This window comes from Oryzias latipes, chromosome 5 (assembly GCF_053564925.1).
Source record: "Oryzias latipes strain Hd-rR chromosome 5, Olatipes_Hd-rR_3.1".
Classification (NCBI taxonomy): Eukaryota; Metazoa; Chordata; class Actinopteri; order Beloniformes; family Adrianichthyidae; genus Oryzias; species Oryzias latipes.
The window spans coordinates 18,840,045-18,857,457 of record NC_136241.1 but is presented as its reverse complement, the minus strand read 5'-3'; the positions used below and the strand labels follow the sequence as shown (position 1 = coordinate 18,857,457).

The following is a 17,413-nucleotide window of genomic DNA, read 5'->3' as shown; positions in this document are numbered from 1 at the left end:
TTTCTGTTCTTTTCTTTTTTTTAGTCTGTTTACCATCCTTACCATCCATTATTGATACCGTCAACAAAAGAAAAATTAAAAAATATAAAAATATAAGAAGAATAAAAAAACAAACAGAATTTGACTGAAGTTCCTTTTTGAATCCGTTACTTTACAATTAGATAATTGTATAATTATTGATCATTTTCAGTTAATTCATGAGCATTAAAGTGGAAAGCACATGTCCTTTGTAGAAACAAGCATGAGGTGCAGTAACACTTCAATGTTGTGATCATCATTACTATCCATCCACTACTAGACAGCCTGCGTATGTAGGAGGAAGGAGCGTGCACAAATGTGTTGGGGGTGCGTCTTGATTATTCTGCAGCGGACCGCTCTCTAGCTGCACGCGAGGCTTCACCTGTGCTCTCTGGTACAGACACCTTCTCAGAATATTATATATTGCCCATTAATAAACGAGACTGCAGACACTGCAGACACTGAACCTGACACCCATGAAGAACGCGGGACAGGAGGCTCCGCCTTTGTTTATACAGACACGTAACTTTACGCTGCACAAAATAGTTCCAAACAAAACATGTAGTGATATTCATGGAGATCTAACAGCGCGTTCATGTTTGGTGTTACAGAGTGAAGGAGAACAGTAATAACACCCCCCCCCCCCAACACAAAATCCTCCGGCGGGTGGCCGTGTCGCGCCCTCAAGAATGCACGTAGCTTGTAATGGAAGTGAATACAAGGCAAATAAATAATTAGAACGCAGTAAATTTGAGAAAAAAAAAGAACGCAGTAAATTTGGCGTATTTCCTCGCGAGACGTAAACTTGTGTTGAAGAATGAGGATGTGTGTGTGTGCTTCTGAAACCGCACGCGTGTGTGCGTAAGTAGAGAGCCGCGCGTGCAGCGTAGAGGTAAGAGCCGCACGCTGGCAAGAGGGATCCCGTGAGAGGCGCTCGCAGGGAGTGAAGGAGAACAGTAATAAAAGGTTTCCCTTGATGTCTGAACACAGGACTAGCAGAAAAAGTAAATTATCAGCAAAGATGAATGTGTTCAATGTCTGTATTATAGTTCCAATCACGCACCATATGCAGAACTTTCAACAAATTAAAAAAAATAAAAATAAGTGCTGTGACACGGTGATGAGGTCATCACGCGGTGATGCGGTTATCGTCACACCCCTACCCAGGACCTAATAAATTACAGAAGCAGCTTATTTTGCACTAAATGATGCTGTAAATCAATAATTCATTAGGCTGTAATAAGACAAAGTGGGGGAGCTGGAGCTCAAAGAGACCAATTTGCCCGGCTGTCAAAATGAATCCAGGAAAGAAGCCCTACGATCTACAGAAGTTGGACAAACGTTTATATAAAAAAAATGCTAAGAGTGATGAGAGAGGTTATCAGAGAGTCAACCACAACTTCTAGCTTAAAGTAACTCAAAAGTTGTACTAAAAATGAAGTAAATATGTTAAAGAAGTAATATGTTGAGGACATTAAAATGAAGTATTTTTCACCACATTTGTATTCATAAATGGCAACTATAAAACAGCAGGGTGTATCGCTGTGTCTGCTGAACCATGCTCATGCAGAGGCTGACAAGTTGAAATATGCTGATAGCTGACAGACAGACATTTAGAACCAAGCTGAGCCTGTTTTTGCACAAACTGTGGTTGGCAGTGATGCAGCTTCATGACAGGATTGTTGGCATTTGTTGATTTGTCTTTTCCATATCTTATCACCTTCAGAATCTCCTGCCATGTTGTTTGGAGCTTCAGTGTGCAGAACTGTTTCCCTAAAGAAACACTTTATCTAAAGTATCAAACTGATTTCCTTAAAATGACAAAATAAAAAATTTCTAAGTTTGTCCTTTAAAAAACATATAACATTCATCATTTTGGAATTTGAAACAAATTGACATGTAAATGTACTTATTTTATTTCAATCCCAAGGGACCTAAAATGAACAGATATGTTTTAATGATGACACTAATAAGAAAGACTGACAACCCTTTCCATTAAAAAGCTCGAAGGACTGGTAAAGAACGGCAACCTGTGTTTGATTGGACACATTAATCAAGAGCACCAACTTCACTGTTCAGCAGAGAAGCAGAATACAGTATCAAGCCAACTTCAAATTCTCATGGTTAAGTCTCCAGTGATTTTTTTAGGCTTAAAAACATTCACTTCTGTGTTTTCATAGTTTTTACTGAAGAAGGTTTAGCTACAAAAAGCAGCAATAGAGAGTCACGTGTCTGCATATCTGTGATATTAAACATTACTAAGAGGATGGACGGATAGAAAAGCAGAGGTCCAAAAATCAAACTCTGTGGAACTGTGTGTGACTTAACAAGTCTTAGATTTCTGATCACCAATAAAAACAGCACAGTTCCTTCCTCCAAAATAAGACTTGACCCAGCTGAGACCTGTACCTGACACAAAACACTTCCAACCGTTTTCTTGCCTATTCAGGAGGCTTTTATTCTGCACAGAATTAAAGGCTGCATTCAATCCTGAATCAGAATTTACATGGATGCTGTCTATCACCTTAACAAGTGCAAGGAAGAAAAGTCTGTGCAAAACCCCAAAAAAAACAATCTTGGTTATACCGTACATACAAGCAAATCTTTTGCTTACCAAGCTGTCCAGTTTCATAACGAGAACAGAGAAAACTGTTTAAAAATATCTGTATTTGTTAATTAAATTAAATTAAACCAAAGGAACTGGAGTGGAGGTTTGAACTTTGGTTTCAACCGGATTGTAAAAAGAAACTGCACGATTTCTGGATTAGGATCTGTATTTCACGGCACAAGTGCAGCAACATACACTAGCTTGAAGTAGACAGAAGTCTCAAACACATTATCACCGGTACAGCAAACTTTAACATTAAGGTCAGCCTCAAGACAGTTTAAGTATTACAGACAGCGCCTTAGCCATAGAAGGTCCCATTTGACCTAGAATTGTTTTAAATTAAGGATTTCTTTTGTGGCAAAACTATTTTCTGCAAAATGAAAACTTAGAACCCTACCTTTCACCTTTTTCCTGGCAAGAAACAACAGAGAGGAGGACTCAAAAAGGCTGAAAAACTAAAGATCGTTTCTGTTTAGCGTGAGAGCTTAATCAGAGATCAGATAATATTTCGGTTGTCTCAGCAAATCCAGCGTGGTTTAACCTGAACTGAAATCATGTAAACAGGGAAAAAAAGAGTAAAACAACAAACGTATCTCAGGGTTGTGGGCAAGCCTCTTATTTACTGTTACCATGAGAGGAACTAACACCACGAAGTTTGAGGATTGAGTTGAAACAAATTTTGAGCTGCACATTAACAAATGATAGTTAGACAAAAGTTCACCACAACAAGAATCTCAGAGTTCTTTGAACACAAGGTTTTAGCTGAGAGCTTGAACGCGTTGGCCTGTGACTGTGGCACACATCTGTTGTTTGTACAGCTATTCTTTAGCTTTGGAAGGCGATGAACTCGGAGACTCTTACCAAGTCCCTCAACAGTAGACACGGTGGAAGATCAAACATTAAGCAGACAGAACATTTTAAACACACATAAGCACTGAAACTGAATCTGGGCTCTACAGCTCGCACAGAAACCAGCAGCATGTGTAGATGATGACATCAGGCCACCCACAATCCAACTCAGCAAGTCCAACCACATGCATCACATACAATACAAGCCATTTCCATTAGTTGCTTTCTATTTTGTTTCAACTCTACAGCTTTAATTTTGCAAGAACATTAAAACAATCTCTTACTCAGATATTAAAAGAATTTTCATAAAGAAGAGCAACATTCTCTGCACAACCAGACACTAAGTTACAAAGCCAACGTATTTACCTCTCTTTTAACCTACAGTAGATCAAACATTAAGATCCCGTAAAGGGACCCAAAAAGCCAAATTAATTGTTCGGGTCAGTCAAAAAACCAAAAACGATAAATCATGTCTGCCTTTTCTACCCTTGTTGCCAGCAACTCCTAAACAACACACGGGCTGTGTCCGAATTACCGCCCTAACCCCTATATAGTGCACTATATAGTGCGGTCGCCATTTTGTAGTGCTGTCCGAATCTACAGTTCAAAAATCATGTGCACTAGAAATTTCCCAGAATTCTCTACGAAAAACCAGTGTGGATCGATGCTCACTCGATCGGCGAATATTGCCCAGAATGCACTGCGTTCATACCAGAATGCATTGCGTGTGACCCACAATACACTGCGTTTGAATTATTCGAAGATGGCGGACGGTTGCGCGAGAAAGAGGACTTAAAAATGTAAGTATATTTAAAAGTATCAAGTATCTGTTGTAAAATATATTTGTAAATACGTAAGATGATGTGTTTAATATGTTATATTCCTCAATCGACTATCTACATTGTTTTGAAGCTCATCAATTTCGGTAATGCTAAAGCTAACGCTAGCGCGAATTAGCGCTGAATGCTAAAAACAAACGCTGTTGACATTACATAAAAAAATGAGTGAGTTCTAACCGTAGTCATAAGTTATTAACACATTTTTTAAATGTGTTTATATATGTAGGGACTGACGAGGGTAAGGAAAATCTGATCCATCTGTGGATGGAGAAAGATAGCCTGTTTGTTTTCAGGCAAGCTCGTGCCGGATGGGATAAGAGACACGATCAGATTTGTATTTATTTATCATTAAACTGTAATCGTTGTCATGTTGGGGTAAAGGTTGTTGAAAGAGGAGAGGAGGAAAGAGCACGAAGGGACAAAGAGTGACAGGAGAGTCTGTTAACCTGTGTTTAAAATATTGTTCACAAAATGTAACGTCGTCGTTGTTTTTGCAATTTGTTTAATAAATGCAGGAACAAAAATGAATTATTTACATGCATTATTTAAATCTGAGCCATTTTTAACAATCTCAGAAGAATTTTCATATAAATATCAAATGTACATATTTACATTTTCGTTTTATGTTAACATTTATTTTTATACATCTTAACAATAATCCTGGTCTTCTAGAGTCATGTGTGTCACAGTTGGAGCTAAAAGGAAAGCAGAGATCTGTCCTCGCAGACGGACGCCACTTTACCCGTCCTACTGGTTCCTGCTGTGGCTCAACATCTGTGGCTCCAAGCAGTCCCCTTCTCTGATGCACAGATTGTGCAGAACTGAACTGCAGGCAATGATTTTCATTGCAAAGGTTGGTTTTGCTTTCAGTGCCCCCAGAAATATTGCTCTCCTCCTCATTTGCCAAATGCTCTCTCTCCACCACAGAGCGTGCCATGGCGTGGTGCTGGTTGTAACGGGCCTGAACCGCATTCCTCATGGGTTCCCTGTAGGGTGTCAGCAGCGTGATGGGATGTGCAATGCAGGGATACCCACCATCACCCAAAAGGATCCTTCAGGTGGGTAATGTTTGATTTACATAAATTGGGATTTTATGTAGAACCTGTGAACTGTGGACTGATCCTTGATTCCCAACAAAAATATCTCTAAATTTGGCATTAGTCACGTACAGCCTGCAGTTGAATGGAATAAAAAAACTTCCTGTTAAAATAACAAGCTGCATTTTCTTTTAGGGCCTTTATTCTTCAGTGGCAGCCCTCAATGCTCCATACGACCTTTTGGAAGGTGGAAGACTCAGCGAGCTGCTAAAAAACCTGAGGTAACTTATGGCAGTTCATTCCCACTGGATGCTGGGTGACCCTGCTCATCAGCTGGAGGATGCGGTCTGCCATCCTGTGGACAACGTCGCTCACAGTGGACCGTGGCATGTCAAAGGCCCTGGCTATCACACTGTATGATGTGCCACACGCCAGCCAGAAAAAAAATACCAAGACACAGTCTCCTGTCCCCCCAGAGTGTGAGGATCCCGAAGCTGCTCCACCAGATGCTCAATGGTCCTGCGGGTCAACCGATCTGCGGGTCTGCCGGTCTGGTTTTGTGTCGGACTGAGCGTCAGCGTGAAGGGCCACGACAGACACCTTTATGTTGGCAAAGCAGTAGAGACGTGGAAGACCCTGTAAAATAGAAAAATAATTATTTCATTGAGAAAATTAAATCTGATTTTTTTTTTGAATGTTTCATTTTATTCTGATGTCTTACATTTTAGTTTATGACGTATTTATAAATGCTGGAAAATCTCATGGTTTTTTTTTGCTGGGTTTTTGGATTTTTATATAAATATTTAAAAATTAAAGTATTTTTGTTTAAAACAAGTGATATGGTTTGACTCTGAATAAAAAATACTAAACTTTGATCTCACAAGTGTTTCATGTAGTTGGACTATACAGTTCATAATCCAGTGTTGAAAAAGAATGTTAAAAAGTCTTACCCAGCAGACTGTGTAACCTTGAGCACAATTGGTAACAAATGCTTAAATTGAACTAATAAAAAACTTTAAGTTTAACTCACAGGTTGTTCATGTCTGGCCAGGGCATCCAGAGGAAATCTTCGGAGACGCCTGCTTCTCCTTGCTGTCCTGTGATGCTGCATATCTGCTCGTTTTTGGTTTGATCCCATGAAAAACGGTTGAATTATTGCCAGGAACACGGACAGATTCATATATAAAGCTATTTTCAGTAAGGTAAAAGAGAAAACTACAGAAAAAAAATGCCTCCTCGCAAGAGCCCGTAAATCTTTCAGCGGCACAAAAATAAATATTGCCATGGACTAATGACTTGAGGGTTTATTTATCAACTAATACATAAAAGCTACACCAATGTGTTTGCAATTTTATTATTTATAAATCAGCCACGTTTTCCATGATCAGAACACAGCAGATTCATAAATAGTCTTCATAAAATGTTCATATTTATTATATTTTTACTTTGACAAATAGGTTTCATTCTCCGCGTTTAATAGAAGTAGTTCCCCTCCAGACCAGGTGGTGGCGGTAATGCCCCACTTTGTTTTCGTGCCAAGCGCCATTTGAAAACACCCGAAAGAGAAAACTAGTGAGCACGGGTGTCCGAATTGCTTTGAAAATTCAGAGAACTATATAGAGAACTATATAGTGCCGCACTATATAGGGTTTTAGTAGTTAGGGGTTAGGGCAGTAATTCGGACACAGCCACGGTCTTTGATATGCCGTAACTCTTCGACCATCTACGTCAGGGGTGGTGAACAAGTTTGACACCAAGAGCCGCATTTTTTCTTTTTTTTTTTTCTTTTTTTTTTTTTTTTTCTTTTTTTTAACTTGTCCTGTCCAACAGCTGGGCAGACAGACGAGAGCTGAGGGCCTCTTGTGTTGGACATATTTTGCTTTAACAAGAGGGGTTATTAATCTTCTGACAAACCAAAGGTATGTCTGAATAAACCCCTTTTGTAATTGAGGCCAAACTTTATTAATTTCAATCATGTCTGAAAATCTTTGGTGTTGGACCGGACGGAAAAGGAAAGAGGGGAAGAAGAGAGAGGGACGCTAGAGAGAGGGGGGGTAGGGGGTGATAATAGGAGGGGAAGGGGGATAAGACCATGAAGCAGCATACAGCAACAAGTTTACTGGTTGTTAATCATTATGGTAAGGTTCAAATGCAGTACAAAAAGGGCGGGGCCCGTCCACACACACACTCAAATGTTATAAACACACCTGCTAGCTGCAAAAATGTCCACCTGTCGGCATGTACACAAAACAGATAGTGTTCACACACGCATACTTATGCCTTAAAACCAACTAGTGTGAAACATTTCAGTCATTCAGTCATGCAAGCTATTAGTGCAAAGGTGAGCTAACACCAGTGCTCAGGTGAGGTTTTATGTTCTTCTAAAATGGATGGTGGAACGTGAAAAGAAGGAGGGAGAGTGCCCAGCCATCCCCACCCCAAGACCCCCACCGCAGCAGCAGCGGCAGCCGGAATCCCCCCAACGCCACACGGGAACCGGCAGGGAACAACCGCCGCCCGGGCGACCAAGCCCGCCACCCAGGCCAGGGCCAGCAGGGCCGCCGCAAGGCCCCCAGAGCCAGAGGCCAGGGAAGCACGGAGGGAAAGAGAGCGCCGCCCCAGCCCAACCAGGAGAGCAGCCCCCCCGCCGCGCCGGGAGAACCCAACGCAGAGCCCCACCGGAGAAGGACGCCCACAGCCCCAAACGAGCACCCCACCACCACCCAGGAGTTCCGGGCATCCCCCCGCCCCAACCCCAGGTACGAGCCAGGACCCCCCAAGGGAGACCCGCTCCGCACTCCAGGCAGCCATCCGCCCGGCCCACGGTTGGTCCAGGGAGGAGCGAGGCAGGGGGCCCGCCGCCCCCGCCCAGGAGGGGGGAACCCCGGGGAAAAAAAAGAGGGCCCACAAGGGGTGTTATAAATAAATATGGCCCGACCAGGCTCGGCCACAGTTGGAAATTTGGCGGGGCCCAGCACTCAGGAGCAAGGACCAGAACCCACCCCCCAGGGGCCAGACACCCCCGGCTCAGATGTAATGTGAACTCCCCCACCGCGCGGAGAGAGCACCGCCGGGCCCAGGAAGCCGGCACCCCGGGGACACGACCGCCGTTGCAAAGGGGCCCGCACCCCCCACCAGGGAAGAGGCAGGGGACAGATGGACCCAGGTCCCACCTTCCTTGCAAAATGTGTGTGCGTGTATGTGTGTTTGAGATGGTGTGTGTGTGCATGTGTGTGTGTTTATGTTGGGATGTATATATTGAGGGGGGAGGAGTGTGTGTACTAAGGGGGGTGCAGTTAAAATTGGCGGGTAGGGCACTAAGGGGACATCTCCTGATTACTCACAGTGACGTCCCCTCACCCTCCCCACCAAGGGGCCCTAAATGTCTAAGGTGCGGTTAAAATTGGCAGGTAGGGTGCTAGGAGGACATCCGCTGCTTGCTGGCAGTGATGTCCAAGCACCCCCCCTACCAAGGGCCCTACATGTCTAAGGTGCAAGTAAAACCGAAAGAGAGGAAAGAGCCGCATTTTTTCACTGTGAGAGTCAAAGAGCCACACCACATACTGACCTGCCAAGACGTACACACACAAACACGCAATTAAAGCCATATTATTTTCCATAACACATTAAATACATTACATTTCAGTTGTGTGCAACTTAAATTAATTTGTACCTTCATTTGAATATCTTGCTTTTATATGTTTTTTTATTTATAATGGAATGACTGACTTTTTGCATCAAAAGAAAATAATTTATTAAATGTTGAGACATAGCAATGACTCAATTTATTCTTCAATGTGGTAAAGCAAACAAGTACGAAGTTCCCATTAGCTGCGTTATTCGCTCCCCCCTCTGTCCACATTAAGAGCCCATTAACTAGAACACACACACACATTCAGCCAAATGGCATGCAAGTCACTTCTGCTCACAGCTACCTGGCTCATGGTTTAACACTCAAGATTCCCCACTTCCCATGATCCTTAGGGGCTGAAGGCAGGGCTAACCCCCAGGCTAGTCGTAGCCTCTCTGATCGGTTCCTTGACGTGAGTTTCAGTCAGAACGGACTGATGCCTTGATTTCACGTGTTTCAAGGTAATAAACAGGGACCGGCAGACATATATTGAGGAGAACGTCGACAGCAGCTTGAGAGCAGCTCTTTTACACATGGGTATTTTTCAGTTCTCCAAAATGTAACAGGGCCTTCTTACAAAGAGATTTCAGCTCAATCATCTCCGGTTCTCTCGCTGCCTCATAAGTGACAAGCAGGGATCTCAGGCAGTCAGTCTCTGCATTAGAAGGGTCGATGAGAAAAGTGATCAGCAGTCATTTCCGTCCAGTTACGCAAGCAGTGTCACGTTCTGCGCTTTATTCATTTGGATTGCAGCTTTCTGCTGTGAGCTCCACAAAGAAGGAAAGTGGGACAGATTGCCGTTTTGAATGTGCACTTTGAAAAGCTTCAACTTGTTAATAAAGGAGACAATTTGAGTCAGATCAGGAAGAGTTTTTAATTTTCTCCGGGATACGTTTTGTTCTTTTGTGCCATGAACAATTTACCTGCTTCCAAAAGCTCATAATAAACATAGTGACTTCCCATTCTGTTCAGTAAAAATGTAAGAATCTTCCCGTTCTTCCAGAAAAGTCCTGTGTTTATCTTTATACTCTGAATTTCACCATTTTGACCATGAGGGTAACAGTCTGTACGCACATCAAATCTTTATCTATGTGTTCCGGCATTGGGCGTAACCTGCGCAATTGGCGGTAACGTATATGTCGGGAGCAAAACACACACTGCCAAATTACTTTTACTATTATTTATTATTAATACCCTCTGATGGTTTAAGTGTGGTTTAAGAGGGAAAAAAATAATGAAATTAGGCACAGTATACAGAAAATATGAGGAAACGCAAAGAGCCGCACGCTCATTGGCCAAGAGCCGCATGCGGCTCAAGAGCCGCGTGTTCGCCACCCATGGCTGATCTACGTGATCAACGTGAATCATCCAATCCTGGTGTGGAGAAAGGTGTTTTTTTAATATCAGATTAGCACCAATGTGCAATACATTTTCTCCACTTCAAAATGCACTGGAATTACGTTACTTGGTTAAAAAGTAACAGTAATCGGGGGGGGGGGGGGGGGGACCTAACCATATCAATATATCCATGTTCTTTTTGTCAATACAATTCTAAGGAAAATCGTAATAAGGTCCAGTTTTATTACAACATATTTTAATAAATGCAACAAGGTCACTTAATCCAGCATTCACAATTAATCTATTAATAACGTCTATTTAAGCATTTATAAAAGGTGCTTTATTGTCCTTGTCCAAACTGCATGAAGACATGTTTCTTGTAACAAATGTTTAACAACTACAATTCCTTTGGACTTGTAAAAACAAAAAAGTTAAGTAAAGTTATGTTATGTCACAGATTGTAAGGGGAAACAAAAGGCAAAAGCACATCTGTTCAGTTTAATACTTAAAAGACAACCCACAAAGCTGAAGTTTCAAACTTTCTGTTTTTAGAAGAGATTCAATTTAAGGCAGCGTGGCCTCAGTTCTTAGACTGCTTTTCTTAAATTGAAGCTTTTTGGATTACCATGTCCCGAATGACAGAGAGTCTAAACAATCACATGTGACGGGATGTAATGATGTGGCTGTGTGGTCACTGTGGAAAAACAAACTGGAACTTAAAAGTTTTAGTTCAACCGGCATCAAACTGGCCTTGGCTACGACATCTGGGGAGTCTGCAGCAGGTAAAAACCAAGAGGAGAGTTTTTGTTTTTTTTTCATTTCAATTGTCCCTGCACTTTCAATCTTATCTTTTAAACCATAGTTCTTCTCAAATATAGGCTTTTGGCTCCTCAGGTTTTGGAATACAGTACGTCAGAAAATTCAAAAAGTAACTCCTCTTCAGGCAAGCATGTTACCAGCTCACTGACAGAAGTGGTTGTTGTAATTGTGGCTTAGCTCAGGTTCCAGGTACGGAAAAGGAGGAGGAGGAAAAATGTCTTACATATGGTTGCTATTAAAAACGGGGGTGGCTGTGCACAGAATTTACATTAGCATGCCGCCTATGCGGCTGTACAACTTTATGAGAAGCAGCTCCAGGGCTCGGCCTTTTATACTTCAGTTGTATAAATGGTGGAAATTCTGCATTTTCCACCTGTCTGCTGCTCTGTACAAGTTTAAAAACTACTGCAGTGATGGATACGGATGTAAAAAAATAAGCCTATTTTATTCATAAAAACACTCTTTTTACAGCTACTGTTTTTATTATTTTAATTGCAAACAGTTCTAAAAACAACTTGATTTTACAGTGCTGTGATAAAAGAGTGGCAAATCTTAAGAAGAATCTAAGAAAACACTTCTATTGTTGCTACCTATGACGGCCCAAAGGTTTTGTTTTGACGCTTTCTTAAATTCAAGGTTAACCCGTCGTGTAAACAATGGAAACATAGACTTTCTTGGTGTGGGAATGCAAAGAAACTCTGTCACCCAGAGAGGCACATGGGAGGAGCCAGATGAAATGACACCCTGGTGAAGAACGTGGAGAACTAAAAAAAAAAAAAAAAAAAAAAAAAAAAAAAAGTCATTCTTATTTATACAAGAAAAGTGAAACAAAAAAATTAGGTAGAAGAAGAGTGGAGCTCTTATGTTTAAGTGATGGGATGAGCTTGAAAAGATGAAGGGCATGAAAATAAATGTGGGAGAAGAGTTCAACAGGAACCCAGGAGGAAGTCTAATGGCTCCATGAACTTGTGACAAGCCGACCGCAAACACAAAGAGAAACTCCACACGCCCATATTTTATGACCCACATGTACTCCATTGCCATGTATTCCTGAGAGACGCAGACAGAAATTATGTGAAAATGAGAGAAAGCTTGGATGCTAATGACAGCAGAATGATGTAATCTGTGCTGCTATTGATTCCAGAAACTCTAGGGCCACAAATCATCTCATTTCATTCTGAAATGTTCAAAAAACTATGGAGCCCGGGATCTGACATGGGTAAAATAAATAAAAAAATAAAGCGGTCCCACAAAATAATATTTCATTCCCACGGAGTAATTAACGCGTGGGAACGGTTTAATATTCTGATTTACATTTATCCTGTTGTCTTTGAATGCACCACAGTTTCAGGGACACATTAATTGGTCGAGATGCATTCTGGGATATGTGTGATGCATGTTGTGATACGTAGCATGTAGCCTATGGATGTTAAGTGACTGCTAACGAGTGTGTTAATAAAAGACAAGTCCTAAATATTATTATTCCTATTCGACCCTAAACTACAATATCCCATACCGCAGCTGGCTGTCCGTCTACCAGCCAACCAGCTGACCGAATGCCGGCATGACAAGCAAAAGAGTTCCGCGGCGGGCCGGAGCTCGTAGCACATAGCTCGAGCGAGCCATGACCAGAGAATCGCTGCGGTATGGGGAAGCAGAAAGCTTGGGCATCCTAAATAATATGATTTTTTCATCGAGATAATAATAAATTGATCTTTTTTTTTTTTTTTTTTCCCCCCTCTTGAACGAATGTGGGTCACAGAGACACGGAAGTAGCGGCGGAAAGCGGCTTTTGCGGCAGGTCGGAGACCGTACCGGGACGTGAACGAACGCAGACATAAATCTGATCTCTAAACATCCTCAGTGTCTTCCATGCAATGTATTGAGACACACACAGACAGAAATGTGAAAGTATCTGCTGTAAATCCAAGTGTCCCTAACATCCGTGTTTATGAATGACTAATAAAGTGAATAATTATTTAGTTCGCACTAATTAATTATTTCGAGGGAGCAAAATATTTTGTGGGAACGGAATATTTTTTATTTTACCCATGTCAGTTCCCGGACTCAGTAAAAAACATATACCGGTACATCTTAATATTGAGCCATGAAGGAAAAATCATCTAGAGAGTGACATGGGGAAGCACTGGATGGAAGTTTTAAAACTAATGGATTTCTCTTACCAAAGTTTAAAAAAAAAAAAAACATCGAAAGTTTAAAAAAAAAAAAAAGTTAAAAAAAAACATCAATCCAAGGCTCAATTTTTAAACAAAGACATTTCTGGTTTTAAAGTAGGAACAGCCACACAAGTTTCATTTTGGTTCAGGTGGACGTGATCTCGTGCAGACCTACATTTTTACTGCCTGTCAGTTATTCTTCTATAAATAGAGTGACAGGCTCTTAGCTCGACCTAGGCTGATCTGCTAAATGTCGGCTCCACTGAAACACATCCCTGTATCGCTGGTATTTTAGCAGGTCAGAACAGGTCAACGAGACGTAGCAGGTGAGCAGGTACATTAAAATAAATAAATAAATAAAGGGCAGGGGAAGTCTAATCTGGCTGCCTTCCCGTGTCTGTGCTAATTCCTTGGAGTGACCCCAGATGGGAAACCTGCGGAAAGACTCCTTAGTTAAAGGCAGACTTAAGGTTTGGACGGGTCAATTACTACACACTTAATGACACAGCTAGTTTGCACAACGATGACTTAAATTCTTTTTTAAAAACCAAGATTATTCCAACATCAATACTTTCCCAAAGTCATTGACACATATATAGACTTCTTTGCAGATTTTTACTATTGCAGGTTACTTTAAAAACACAACTCCCACAGTTAACGAGGGACCACTGTACTCCGATTCCTCAAACCCTTGAATCTCAAAGCTATTTTGTGCTAGATAACATTTAACTTGGTGAAAGGCCTACCACATCTTAGTTGTTGATCAACTTTCAGTGTTTTTATATGCATACCAAGGGATTTAACAAATAAATAAAACAGCATTTAATAAAACAGCAAAAGAGGGGCATGCTGCTGTGTTCATGGAAACCATAATTCTACAGTCAATGCAGAATTATATCAGCTAAAGTTTTTACATTGGTCAAAATACCAAGGTATTTATTATCAGGGCTACACAATAACATGATAACCAGCAATTTGTGATATTAGTAATCAATATTGCGATGGTAATATAACTTGTGATACATGAAGATATAGCAAAACAACCAAAAACAACAAAACCCTGGTTTCCTGCATGTCAGTCTTTCACCTTACCAACCGAGCTACCCAGCCAAACCTTTCCTCATGCTTCCTAGACCGGTGAGGATTGAAGTTGCAGTTATCAAGCTGCCTGTCTTTTAAGTCTTATGATAGATGTTCCAATGTTTCTGATGTTATGTTAATGTCCTTCTTGTTCCTCTGACTCAAACCAACCACAACAGATGGTTGCGCTTCATTGACATTTTTTTTCAGACAGATCTTTCTATTTGGACAAAATCATTCCTCTCACCACTGGACATGACACCTAAAATGTTTCATCATAAACTGGTCATACACGTAGGTCCCCGTTATGACTTTGGCTGCACTGAGAAATTTGTATTGTACCAAGAAAAAATTTTAAGACTTGTCAAATGACAACTGTCCTAAAACGTTGTAATGAAAATACACACAAAACTTTTCCAACAAGAAGGTTGCTCGACTATCAACAAAAGTACATTTACGTCAGAAAAAATTCCCAAATTAGGAAACCGTTCCAAAGAAGACCATCCAAAACAACATCATTAACATGGTTTAGAAACACCACGATCCATACTCGGACCACACACACACAACAGTGTTATCTAGATCCCAGCAGACAGCTACACACCCTGTGGTCAAACTTGTGGCAACATGGAGAACAAAGAAATTCTGTTCTCCGTGTTTTGTATTAGGGAGAAAGGGGATGATTTTGCTCCATTACAAAAGTTTTACAGACTTTTTAAACTCCTGCTTTTTTATTCATGTGTTTTTACAACATCAAGTTCTCAAATGTTTTTTTTTCTTTCCCTGTAGAAACATCCCTCACTGCTCCAAAACTATGAGACCACAATGGCAATACTTGTTTCTACTGACACATGGGAGCATTCAAAAAAAATAAGGAAAGACCACAAACAACCAACACTGGTCACATGCATGTTTAGGAGGTAACCTCATCTGTAGCCCGCTTTCTGTTGCTACCGTGGAAACCTCCAGTAAACGGGTTTCTATCTGCTGTAAAACTGAAGCTTTTTTTGTTGTTGTAACTTTTCTTAAGAAATGCTACTTGAGCAAATTTCTATTAGGTGCAATTTGTTTTACCACAATAGAAAGAACCAGAAATAATTTTTATCATTGTATGCTCCTTTTTGTTTTAATCAGTTATAGAAAATCCCATAAAAGTTACCTAACCTAATATTAAAGTCTGCATCACAGACATTTTTTCACTTTAGTTTGCCATAAATGCAACCTTTATGAAATATTCAATACCAGTGATATTTGACTAATGTAGTGTGGGAGAAAAAAGGTAAGAAAACTAATAATTCAATTTTCAATTAATATTTTTTACAAACTATATCCAAAACTGAACTAACTATTCAATACTTGAACCTGTGATTGAAAAAAAGGTAGAATACAATTTGCAGCATCAATTCTACTTAGCTAATCTTTTTTTTCAATTATCAGTCAAAAACTGCATGTTACATTGTAAAGTTTGGAGAATAAATCCTAATTTCAAATTAGACTGAAGGTTCAATGCATGGAATATTACGCTTCCTGTCAACATTTGTGTAGACCTAAAAACATCCCAAGAATGACAGAACATTCCAGCTCTGTAGAAGGTATTTCACTTCTCTTAGGTGAGTCAAACCAGACACACCGATAAAACAACATTGAGCAGATCTGTAGAGTCCAGGGATGGTAATTTGGTGTCTGAGCAGAGAATTGGCTGGAATGCAGTCTGCTCAGAGTCCAACAGCTAAACAAAGTTATCCGCCTGCAACATCATGAGACTAAAAGCTGGTCCTGCCCCCACTAACTGCTATCTACCATTGTCCAAGCATGTGTGGACACTTTTTTTTAAAGTAATCATCCATGCCCCTGGAGAAGACCAGGAATTTAGAACTTTGTTGCTATGGCAACCAAAAGGTCACCCGACACTACTCACTTATGTTTACACTGTCCATATCAACAGTGGGGATTGGAGCTGGAGGGTGGAGAATGCCACACACCTTGGGCATGTCCGCTTCTTCTCGAAAGACATATTCACCTTTTTAGTCAAATTGATTTCATTTTAGTTTCTTTAGATGAGACTAAAAAAAGGATCGCCTGTTACCTAATTTGTCTTTGATGAGGAGACATGAGTGAAGCGAAAACAAAGTAACACACAGGTGTGGTTGCATTTCCAGGAAGCCACTGATCTCCAATGGTAACCAGCCCTCATCATCCCAAAGAGCCCCTCCCACGGCGCCTGACAGGTGCATAGCAGGTATGCAGCAGTTTCACCCTAACCTGTCCTACCGGCTCTGAGGGAAGGAACAATGTCGTCCAGCAAGCCAAGACGGTTTAATGTTTGCTTTTAAAATATGGAAATAAGTGATGATCCAACTGTTTACAGATGACTAACATACGGAACGGGACATAAATCTCTGTCACCAGTGCATCACTTTATAGGTTTAGGTCAACATTGAAAGAATTTACCGTTTGTTCTGGAAAATATTTGAACTTTTCGGTCAAACAGTAACCTCATCCATTTCAATGTTTTCCACCTACTGCAGACAATATATAGTGAATGTTAAACACAGGAATGCTTCTGTGCTGCTAACTGCAAGTAAAACAGGGACACACGATAATAAACAGGGAAACAGCCCTCACTGGCTGCATGGGATTCCAACAAGCGTTCTGTGGAGCAAGCAAACCCACTTCTCCTTCAAATGTTCGCATTTTGCTTTTGCTCTTTGAGAAAAACAAAACAAAACTAATTTTTTTTTTTAATTAAGAACTGTTTCAATGTAAAAAGTCTCCATAGACTTTTGTTGATAAGTGTGGACTGACACAGTGGCCTTAGTTTTACAAGCAAAACTTTACTGGTTCTACAAATGAAAGCAATCAATCCTATTTATTGCCTGGAGAGGTCCTTGTCTACCTAATGGAAGAACGGAAACATAAAAGACCAGAAAAGCTCTAGAAAAAGATTTTTTACAATAAGACTCACATTTAAGTTCAGGGCTAGATGGGACCACATATTCACGATCTTGAATTTGGAA

At 40.8% G+C, this 17,413-nt stretch overlaps 1 protein-coding gene and 1 long non-coding RNA gene across 38 annotated transcripts in view; one reads left to right on the top strand and one right to left on the bottom strand.

The window, feature by feature from the left end:
* magi1b (membrane associated guanylate kinase, WW and PDZ domain containing 1b) overlaps window positions 1–17,413 on the bottom strand; it is a 118,909-nt gene that overhangs the window by 86,967 nt on the left and 14,529 nt on the right. The window lies entirely within an intron of this gene.
* LOC144992181 (uncharacterized) lies at window positions 4,155–5,373 on the top strand. The gene is made up of 3 exons (XR_013656049.1): window positions 4,155–4,275; window positions 4,987–5,167; window positions 5,242–5,373. It is a non-coding gene; the product is annotated as an uncharacterized LOC144992181 (long non-coding RNA).